Below are 12,030 nucleotides of genomic sequence, written 5' to 3'. Positions count from 1 at the left end.
CTTGCCAATGCCTAGTATCATGCACAAGTATGCAAAGGGGGTATTTATAGCCTTTGGAAGTCGTAACCATCGAAAAGAAGCTGAAATAAGTGGTGGTGGTTATCTCCTTTGGGCAAGACAGTGTACACAGTCTCAGCCAAAGGATGTGGTTCTATCCAGTTTGTAACCACCGTCCCACTACTTGAAGTGTGTTAAATGCTACGTTTTTCGAGGGTACTGGGCATATCTCATGTATTTAACCATCCATTAACATTAATGAACGTTTCTTAATAGTTATGGAGCCACATGGTCCCTACAAAAAAGTCACAAAACCGTCAGAAAACCTGAGAGGCTGTCTCACAGTTTGCGAGACAGCTCTCACTATCTCGCATATCCGAGATAATGAACATTGTCTCGGATACACGAGACAGAGGACACTGTCTCACCAACTGTGAGATAGCTCTGAGTCCTTTTCTGTGTTGTTTTGCGCTCTCTTTTGCTTCTTTTTTTATTCGTTAGTCCTATCTGACTTGGATGATGACGTTCTTCATCTTCTCTCTGTCTTAAGCTGTGTTTAGGACCTATTAGCATTCAATCTTCTTGCGTAAGTACTCGTGAAAGATTGTGTTCATTGCTCGTTGATAAGTGGCACCTGCATTTTTCAATCCAAAGGGCATCACTGTGTAGCAATACACCCCCAATGGTGTTCTAAAAGCAGTATGCTTTTCGTCTTCAGGATACATCTTGATCTGATTGTACCCTGAGAATCCATCCATAAAAGACATCCTCTCATACCCGCAGGCGTTGTTGATCATGACATCCATGATGGGGAGTGGAAATTTGTCTTTTGGACAAGCTGTGTTAAGGTCATGAAAGTCAATACATATTTGGACCTTACAGATTTTCTTAGGTACTAGAACAATGTTGGCTACCCAGTCAGGGTGTTGTTCCTCTCTAACAAAACCCGAATCAACAAGGTTTTTGACTTCTGACTCGATTGCTTCCATGATCTCGGGACGAAACCGGCGTTGCTGTTGTTTAACATGTTTTGCATCCGGATCAATGTTGAGACGATGCATGGTTATTTTTGGGTCAAGGCCAGGCATGTCTTCATAATTCTAAGCAAAGACATCTATATATTCTCGAATGAGAGATATAAGATCTTCTTTCTCAGAGGGTGATAGCTTTCACTTATGAAGATAGGTTTAGGGTCTGATTCATCTCCCATGTTAACTTGAATTACCTTATCTTCAGTGGGTGGTTTGCACTGCTCGAAGCGCATATCCCACAAGATGTTAAGGTGTTTGATCCAAGGGTCGTTGGTTGACTCGATCAACTCTTCATCACCCCCTGTATCTTTATCTGGGTGACTAGTTAAAACCATATTCACAGTCAAACTTTTAAAGAAAGGTCCGACGCTGACATCGGATTCCCATGATGATGTTCCAGATGAATGATCCTGACACAAACAGTTATCGGTTTCATTTTCTAAAAGAGAAGGGGTCATGACATAACCCACACCTCTTCCAGTTTTCTGATAATAATCCGGAGGTTTTCCTTCGGGAGTGAGAGACATTTGAATCGGCGTTCGCCTTCCTTTCCCGAAGTTTAAACCTTGTTTCTCATTAAAATTATATCTCATTCACTTCATCAGATATATGGAATTGAGTTCGTGGTAATGGAATTAAGGAACCCCATTATCTTCTTCTGAACTTCCTCGTTTGAGTAATTCAGGTTTAACTTTACCGAAGTAGATCGGCTTCTGCCCTTTCCTTTTGGACGGGACTTTAAAGAAGGCCCTCTGGGCATCTTCTACTTCTTGAGCATTCTGATCATAGTCTTTCAGGTAAGCTTTTTATGACCGGGTGCCAGGGTTGCCTCCTGGGTATACTGCAAGAACAATCCTCTCTTCTTATGAGTTGGTGAGAGGTTTAAGATTATCATCATTCTCATTTATGGAGGGGCTAATCATGTTGGATGGCTTAGCCTTACCTCTTTTTTTCCTGGATGAGATGTTCGTCCACTGTTGGTCTTCAACCAGATCGGGATGGACCCACATAATCTCCCCTTTTGGGGTACTGAGAGGTACCAACCCCCTGTCTTTCTAACTATGTAAGTCAGTGTTTTTCATGTGTATTTCCCCTTTATGGATAGGGATAACACCATCTGCAACTGCTACCGGAGGGAAATCATCGAACTGGACCGCTATCAAATTGGTGGATATGGTCTTCTGCTCGGGCTTCAATGTAAGAACATTGGTATTTACCAAATTTTGCAGGATATCCTTGAAAACATAGCATTTTTTGGTAGGATATCCTAGGAACCTGTAATAACAGCAGTAATTAGGGTCGTCGACTTTTCCTGCCTCATCTGGTTTCCTGACCTCGAGAAGTTGAAGTTTGTTGTTCCTCCGGAGTAATTGGAACAAAGTATCCACGTGCTACTCCTTAAACGAGTATTGCTTGGGCGCTCTTTTTGGATTCGGTGCTTTGTCCTACTTGGCAGGCGATGCCCGTGTGCTAGCGTCGGTAGCCAAAGTCTTCTTTCCCTTAGAGCGCGGGGCATTGTTCTGATTGCATTGCTGTTGTGGCTTGGGTTGAGTAGCTTCTTCAGTCTTGACCCGGGCAATGATTTCTTCGGCTTGTTCTCCTTGAGAAACCAGTTGTCTCCAGGAGCGACATTTCGCTACCCCCATTTGAACAAGGAGCTGGGTCTGTAAGTTATGCCTACAAGTTTCAACCAAAGTCGATTGGGTCATACCTGATGGGCATCGTAATGCCATGCTACGGAATCTCTCAACATAAGTCTTGATGGACTCTCCCTTCCTTTGCTTAGTGGCGAGGAGAGTTGGGACCGAGACTTCAGTATCATCTTCGAAAAATCTAGCTAAGAAAAGCCTTTCCAGATCTACCCATTTTTTAATAGACCCAGCAGGCAGTTTCATAAACCACTCGAAGGCGAATCCTTTATGAGTGCTGATGAACAAACGGATTAGAATAGCGTCGTTCACTACCACATCTCCAGTCTGTGACTTGAAGTAGTAGATGTGTTGGTTCGGTAATCCTGTACCGTCGAAAGGTTGCAGAGTTGGGGCCTTAAATTTTGGTTGGTAGCAGGATAAGGCCATACTACTCTTTCCTCGCGAAGTTCGCTTCTGTTGGTGATTGCGTTGAGGTGGGCCTCTAACTCATCCACTTTAGATGACTGAGGATTCAGTTCTCTTTCCATCACCTTCTCGTTTTTAGAAGAGGATTCCAGGTTGTGAGTTTCACAATCCAAAATCTCATGCACCTTCTGTTTTCCCTTTGAAATGGTCCTCCGGGAAGATTCAAGCTTTTGGCCTTTTTCTGCAAGGAGCTGGGCCAACATATCCTTCATCTGAAGAAGGGTCTCTTACTGTGCTTGAAGCATGACCTGATGCTCATCGACTCTCTTTGCGAAGTCGTCGGGGCCTCCAGTCATGTAAGCGGGAGCTTCATGTGCCACGACGGAGCTTGAGGATTGAGATTCTACAATTGCTGAATGTTCATCATCTGAAATAATCCCCTTGGATAACTTTTGATAATTAACTGAGCGGATAGCTCCTGTTCGGGTTCGAGTGTGGCGATATATTCCTTCTAACTCATCAAAGATTTCCCGGACAGTCGGAGAGTGGCTTCTTTCTGATTCGTCAGAACTGGGAACTGAGGCCTTCCCTCTGTCGATCACGTTAATAGGGACCTTGGGATATTCAGCTTCAGAAACTTTCTTCTTGTGATGACGTCGTCGCTTGGTAGGCTTGGTGATATTTGTCAATCGATCAAATACAGATTGACGAGGCACAGATGCGCAACAGTGGCATTCTGAGAGGACTGCAAAAATAAACTGCTCACATTAACACGAATGAGGTGCTTGCTGTATTGGTCTTTCTCTCGACAGCAATTCCCGCAAATCAGAAACTTAGGAAGAATCTTTCTCCGAACGTGAGTACAGAGATGGGACCCCTGCCTCTGAGTGGGTAAAATTGGTTCTTGACGAACATGAATCCTAAATCCATATTGGTTTTTTTGAACTTGGCAGACCACATCGCGTTCTTGAGAAGAAACGCGAGGGTCGCGTTTAGATTTGTAAACACTAGGTCTTGGCCTACGTTTGATTGATGAAACAGACCCTTAGGGGTCATGTTTTGCTTGAACGCACTCCTGAGAGTCACGTTTGGTTAGTAACACAGACCTCTGAGGGTCATGCTTTGACTGAATGCACTCCTGAGGGTTGCGTTTGGTTGGTGAAACATACCCCTGAGGGTCATATCTCGCTTGACTGCAGCCTTGAGATATGCGTTTATCTTTGGCAGTGCTTTCTTGAGGACCGCGTTTTGGATGGACAACGCTCTACTGAGGTTTGCGTTTAAGCTGTATCACCCGAGGCTCCTAATTAGGCTCGTTGCCATAGAGTGCGCGTTCTGTGGTAGAAACGTAGCGTTCGGGCAGGGACTTAAAAACACGATCTTCACGTTGGGCAAGAAATCGGTTGTTTCGCAAGTGCGCTCGCCGTATGGATCTTCTCCTTCTTCGAGTGATGTTCTTCTTGTCTTGTTTCAAAGCTTTGGCAGCAACGTCATCGGCGTTAATAGGACTTTCCTCCACCATAGGCCTTCTACGACCCATGACACGTCGTGTTGACACGGATGTGGAGTTTTCAACTCGTTGAGCGAGTTTGGCAGAGGTAGAACCCAGTCCTTTAGAGGAGGGGCTGTTTGATGAATCTTGGCCAAAGGAGATGACTTTCTTCGACATTCTAGCAACAGTTTTGATCTCTTTGGAGATCTTGCGGGTGTTGTGCCTAGCCTTGGGGCTAAGCGATCCAGAGGAGAGGGCTTCCTCGTACTTGGCTTGATCAAACTCTACGATGAGAGTTTCCATGGTTGTTCCAGTAAGATAAACATCGGATTGCGCCACCACTTCTTCGTCAAAGAAGCTTTTTCCCAACAGAGTCGTCATCTTTTGTTTGGTGGAAATTTTGTAGTAAAAAGAATAAAAGAAATTTGATTTGTATTCTCTCGATCTTAATTATAATTTGGATTTCTGATTACAAAAGAGAGGAGAATTAATCTGAATTCTCCCCTTTGTTTAATTCTGGATTCTTTACGGTAGCGATGGAGTGCCTCCTTCGAATGCTCGCGTTGAATTTACTCTCCATTGACGATCCGTACGTCTCAATTCATTGGAACAACTAACTTGCGTGACAAGTTTGATTAAGAACTCTTAACGAGTTTTAGAGCTCAGAACGAGTTAAAACTCTGTTGAACAGAGTTGTTTGAACCGAAAATTTGGTTAATAGCCAAGTAGATTTGTTTGTTGCTGCAGGATGCTCCAAGATCAGATATTCTTGTTGTAACCGATTTGATCTCTCCTTTTCTACCGAAAATCCAAGAATAATCAGTTAATCCGAACTCCAAAAATCCAACCCCCTTTGACTTTTTTGTCTGATCCAAAAGCCAGCCGATCCCTTGGATGATCCGATCCAGAAAAATCCAACCTCGACTCTGTTGAGTTTGTTGGGATTTATAGGAGAATAAGGGGTGTAACTGACCTCTTAATCCGTTCCTAAGTGGGCGTGATTTCCTCAGATCGTGGGGAAAACGGTTCTAAAACCGTTTGACTCATGATTGAATGAGTCAAACACCCAAGTTAGCGTTCAGGACCCTAACTCCACGTCTTAGACTAGAGACATGGAGTTAGACACCCGCTGGATGTTGAAAAACGCGATGGTCGCCCGCGTTTTGTTTGCTGAGGGTTGGAAACGCAGGGGTCGCCTGTGTCTCAAGAATTGAAACGCGAAGGTGAATTCCGCGTTTAGAAGAGGCTAGTGACTTATAACCTCTTCTGTAGAGCATTGTAAAGATCATTGTTGAGTGATCTTCGCCTTGGCTGTTTTGGGGTGTGAAAGTCATCAGATTGTAACTCTCACAGTTGATTATGAAGACTATTGAATCAGGATTCTCATCAGTCATCGTGGAGGTCATTGAATTGTAACCTTTTCTTGATCTATGTGAAAATCTTCTGATTGTAGTTTTTATTTGTTGACGTGAAAGTCATCGGATTGTAACTTTCTTTATCGAGATGTTGATTGAAGTTTGATAGGGATCAGCTATCTATTGTGATTTTTAGACAGCTTACAGCGTACGGCCATCATAATCTTGAACTTTTGATAGGTCAGGGCTGACCCAATGTTTCACCGGAGGCATGGTGGAGGCAACCGTGGAGGATGGACCTAGATTAGATGTCGAAGGAGGTGAAGAAGCGGCCGCGGAGACTTGCTTTTAGGTGAGACAGTTGAGGGTGTCTCGGCTAAAGCCTCTTTAGGCGAGACAGTGGAGACTATCTCGGATAAAGGGGACAGTTTTTGCTATCTCCGAACTTGATTTTTGTGCGGATTTTGGAATCTAGACTTTGTAGGATTTTGGCGGTTCTTCAACCACCCCCCTTCTTCTTCATTTCTCATGTCTTTCATACAAGGGCACGCGCGTGTGCGGCACATGCTCGGCTCTTCTGAATGTGTTCCTTCTTCGTCGAACAATTCCTCTTGACAAGAACCCATTCTTCGTTCGATGGCTTGGAGGAATTGTAAGCAACATGTTGCTGAAGTGACTCTATTGCTTGACGCTTCCGTGACTCCAGGTCCGCGTAGTAGCGAACTCCATCAACCTGTTCCAAGGCCTTGGCAAGATGATGGGGCTGGCGTTGACGTTTCCTCTAACGAGCCCTCTTCGTCAGAGTTGTCAAACTTACGTTTTTGTTGAACGACTCCTTAACTAGTGAGGAGCCGTTATGAGCAAAGCCTCTGGCTTTGTTGGTCGCCGGAGTAGTGTTGCAAGGGGAAGCCTCAACAACAATTGGGTGAGAGTCGTCACCCATAACCTTCATCTAAGTTGAAGACCGAAAAACTTTCTTCGAAGATAAAATCTTTCTGCACTTGCAGGGGAAGGAAGACCTTGATGAAGACGAGGAGAGATACTCCTCAAACTTTGCTTGGTCGAATTCGTATTCAACCGATAAGTCAACTGGGATCTTGATCAGTTGCAACACTCCAGCCTCGACGCTGAGACTATTGGCTCCTATTGTGGTCACCAGCGTGTTTGCGTCGGGAACGATTTTCATTGCATATTCCATCATAAATGTTTTAACGGAAATAAAAAAGTGAGCCTTACACGTATAAAACTTCTCTTTACAATAAAAATAAAATAATTGGTGTTCCCTAGAAACACATGCAGAAAAACTCCTATGTAGTAGCTCCTGCTTGCGTGGGATATTTACCTATGTCGGGGATGCGTAATCTGTGGACCACCGAATCAACGATCCGAGTCGGATGCAAAGAAGGTTTAACGTTGATGTTTCGACGTGGAAACAAGAACAGAAGCAAATATCTTAGCAAAATAAGATAAATACTCTTCTCAAGATCAAATCTAAGTTTGAACTCGAGGAAACACCAAGGGCTCTTGAAATTACTTGAAAGTGGAATACGACTCTCTCTCTCTCTCTCTCTCTCTCTCTCTCTCTCTCTCTCTCTCTCTCTCTCTCTCTCTCTTGCTCTCTAAGTTCGCCAAAAGCTTGCCTCTGCTTCGTGCTTAATGCTTTGTCGTGCGTACAAGTGTGCCAAGGGGGTATTTATACCTATTGGAGGTCGTAACCATCAAAAAGGAGTTGAAACAACTGGTGACCATCATCTCCTTTGGGCAAGACAGTGTTTACTGTCTGACCAAATGAGGTGGTTCCAGCCAGTTTGAAACCGTTGCCCACTCTCTTAAATTGTGATAAATGCCACGTTTATCGAGGGTAGTGGGCATATTTCATGGCCATAACCATCCATGCACGTTTCAAAGCAATTATGGAGCTACGTGGACCTCTCGAAAAGTCGCAAAACCGTCAGAAAACTAGGATAATTGTCTCACAATTAGCGAGACATCTTACCCTGTCTCGCGCATCCGAGACAGTAAACACTGTCTCGGATCCCGAGATAGTAAATGTTGACTCACCGATTGTGAGACAACTTCAGGTCTTCTTGTTGTGTTTTTTTGTGTTCTTGTTTTGCTTCCTTTCGCTTTGGTTGATCTCCCCTGACTTAAATGATGGCGTTCTTCATCTTCTCTTCGTCTTGAACTGTGTTCGGGGACCTATAGGCAATTTTTAACGCCTATAGTAACCATTCCTTAAAGCAGAAGAGAGTGACTTGTGAATTCGATGAGGGGGCCCTTACAGGGAAGCAGTCGATATTTGTCGATGCACATTTGGTTGAAGGCATCGATATACAGGATGTCCACTGAGCTCCCCGTGTAAACCATAATCCTCTTCACCTGGAAGCTGTCAATCCGGTTGTTATGACCTTCTGTGACTCGAATAGCAACGTTCATTATCTTCTCTCTATCTCGAGCCATGTGCGGGGACCTATAGGTAATTTTTGACGCCTACAGCCCTCTTAGCATATCACTTTCGGACATTGTTGGATACCCCCCGGGGGGGGGGCCTGCCACTGATCATGTTGATGACCCCCTTATGGTTGGGCTCCGGCGGTCGACTATCCTGGCGTGGTTGGGGCCGAGGCGACCGTGAACGGGATCTCTGGTTAGTCTTGGCTATGGCAGCTTCCCTCCTGTCTTTCTGAGAGATAAGCTTCTGCAGGTACCCTCTCTAGATCAGGTCCTCAATGCCCCTCTTCAAGATAATGCAATCATTGGTGAGATGGTCGTGATCTCTGTGGTAGCAGCAATATTGTCGAGTGTCTCGCTCATGGGTCCGACTCATATTGGGAGGCGGGCTTCGTTAAAGTGGCCTTCCTTTCGGACCATTGCTGAGAGCTTCTGCGAGACGAGGTGTTGAGCGGACATAGTAAGAACGTGGTCTAGGTTCGATCTCTCCGTCGGTCCCGTTCCTGTCGAAGCGGTTTAGAGCGAGGGTTCGGCTCTTAGGGGCTGATACTCCGACCATCTCTTCCTTGCTGAGATGGGCTTTGCCGCGTCGTCGGCGCCAGCTCTGTGCTGTGTATGGCGTCGCTGTGCGGGTGATGTATTGCTGCTGTTGGTGTAACTGTGCCTGCGCTGCGGAGGTCGTAGCATGGAGGTCTCTATGGGCCTTCGGCCTGACATTTATAGGTCGGAGCATTCTCGCATGTCATATACCCGGAGCTTTGGCCATCAGTTGGCATATTGCAACGACGCTTCTTGGCTAGTGAGTCGACCAATTCGTTGTTCTACAAGCCGTCTACAAGAGCAGACATAGCAACCGAACTTCCTAGGTCATTGACCTCCAATCTCTTCGCCTGGAACCTCTTGAAGTAGAACCTCTTGAAGTAGGCTCAAAGGCTCTCTCCTGAAAAGAGATGGCGAGTAGTGTCATTAATAAACCCTAGTAGCTAGATCGCATTTTTTTTTATTTACGTTTCCTCTGAACCAGAATGACGTACTAATAATTATAGAAGATCTTACATTTCAAAAATTAACGAGGAGAAAATTAATTCAAAAATTAGTGAGGATAAATTTTAGATGAGAAGAGACCAGCACATCTCAAAAATTAGTGAGGAGAAAATTGACTATATTAATGCCATAACTCAGGAAGCTTACATTTTATGCCAATTCAAAAATTTAGAGTTACAAGGTTAACTAAAGCTTGTTAGCGTCCTACTCTTGCTAACAGTCTCAAGAACATCAAAAAGGCTTTGCCAAGAAAGTAGGCTTGTCAATCTCGGCCATTGATGACAGCCTCACTAGGCTGCATCTTGTTTACCGCGATCATTCCTCCTTGTTTCTGTCTTCATTATGATTCATCATTGTCATCTGAGGCCTTGCGATCTGGAGCAAGAGAGGATGCTGAGTGCCGATGGCAATTGAGCCATAGCTGTTAAGCTAGGCCAATGAAGATGTATGGTGTTGAGTATATGCCATAGCTGTGACTCGGAAGAGCTTGAAAGATTCAAGGCCTCATTTATCTCTCTTCCGTCTGGATATATCTTTGTGAAGAAGAAGAGCGGAGTATATATAGAGTTAGTGAATGTCTCTTTGTGATGTTAGAGGGGGTATGAAAGCTGCAAGAACCTCAGTGGAGTTATGATGTGGGGTTGAGAGGAACTTTTGTAGGAGGAGAATGTTTAGACTTGTTCGGATGGGGCATAACTTCGTATGTCTAGTGGGCATAACAATGATGAGCCACAAGGTACAAGAACCTGCACTTAAATAAAAAGTAATTGGATAAAACATCGGTATATATAAGTGTAGCGCTAATTGTATACTTGTGATACTGTTTTAGTATTTTTATTAGACTTGAGAAGCTGGATACTGGGTACCTTTCTTACATTGATTTCCAGAACAAGTGGAGAGGGCTAATTTTTATGTGGTTTAAAGAAAGACCTGCGACCAACGATAACGATAAACAAATCTTCACTAGATATAGAGATTACAAATTACATAGGCAAGATCACTAGTTTCCCGGATTCTTCCTTACAAAGATGTTCTATGGACTACATATGTGTGTGTACAGGCACGCTATGATTTTTGTTCTTATGGTAAAACCTAATCATATAAACTTGACACTATACAAAGTTTCCCAAACATTCTTAAACAGAATCCTAATCGAACAGAAATCTAAATTCGGAAGCGACGCGACAAACCTTGGCCGCTGTCAGTCAAGCATTGGTCCGAGAACCTATGGACTTTGATGAGCAAGGTTCGAAGCCGTTCGGATGGTCGATGGGCATTGCCAACGGGGACTCTGACAAATTTCAACAAATCTTAGGGTGAATATGATTACAATTGTTGAGATTTACACCTTCCCTTAGCAGGTAGTGTGGCCCCAGGGGCGTGCTCGCGGCATCTCGAATAAAAATTGAATTCACAACTAGTGAGGTGCGAGTACTTTCGCTTTCTTTGTTTTCGCCAAAGAAAATAATCTTTTCATTGGTCCGAGGATGTAGCTAATCACATTGATTCCCCCCCTTTATTCGCGCCTCCTCCTCTCGCCAATCTGTGACATCTTTTCAGTGGCTAGAACTCGAGGTTTCAAACCAATCTTGAGCAGGATATTCTCCAAATATCCGTCTCTTTTGCTGCAAAAAGGCGGAAGGGATAGTTGACCAGGAACAGTAAAATAAGGGGCTCCTTTGAGCTACGCTTTTGACGAAGGCCTATCGCTTCACAGGGAAAGTTGCCTGCTTTTTTACTAAATTAAAAAAAAAATCAAATCAAAACGCTTGGCGCCCACCACACACGCACGCATCCGAGCCGCCACATCCAACAGCCACATCCACTGATCGCTACGAGCCGTCGCCCTTTCTCGAAATCTAGAGGGTATGCTGATATTGGCAGACAATTCTTTTGAACCCACGTCCAAATTCAAGAGTTCTACCGTCGAACATGCATGCGGTTTTTTTTTCCCCCCCATATTAATTTACAGATCTTATCTGAAATGGTCTGCTTTCTACCATAGTACATCCTTCTCATTTCCTCGATCCCACTTCATGTAGGAATACCCTTCTTAATCCTAATCGCGCGCACCATCAGTAACAGATGAGGAATAATTATTAACCAAATGTTGATCTTAAGGAAGAATATTATCCGAATGTTCTCTCCTTAACTATGGCGACAGGAGGTGGAAAACATCATTAACCATGATCCTAGCCTACATGCAAACAATGCAAACTATACATAAAGCACTCCTTGCCTACTTTTCTATTAAATAAAATCTACAACATTTTCTTATCGCCACACAAAGTTTCTAAATACATCTGCACCCACCATACACTTTCGGGATGCCACATCCAACAACCAAATCTGTATAATGATGATGCTTTTGTCAAAAGTCTTGAGATATACATGATCGATGACCATTAACTGATAGTTGAGGGGGGAATAGACTAAGATATTTAATTGCCAAAAGAAGCAATTGTATATATAAGTAGAAAGTAGAGGAATATGTCCTCCTACTATTATAACACCAACGAGTACAATAAAGCATACGGTAGCTTAGAATTGCCAAAAGCTTCAACTAAAATCAACTTTTTTTTAATAAAAAAAAGCATTGCAAA

The sequence above is a fragment of the Asparagus officinalis genome, chromosome 5, assembly GCF_001876935.1.
Source record: "Asparagus officinalis chromosome 5, Aspof.V1, whole genome shotgun sequence".
Classification (NCBI taxonomy): Eukaryota; Viridiplantae; Streptophyta; class Magnoliopsida; order Asparagales; family Asparagaceae; genus Asparagus; species Asparagus officinalis.
The sequence above is the reverse complement of the archived record's forward strand: the minus strand, read 5'-3'. Positions refer to the sequence as shown.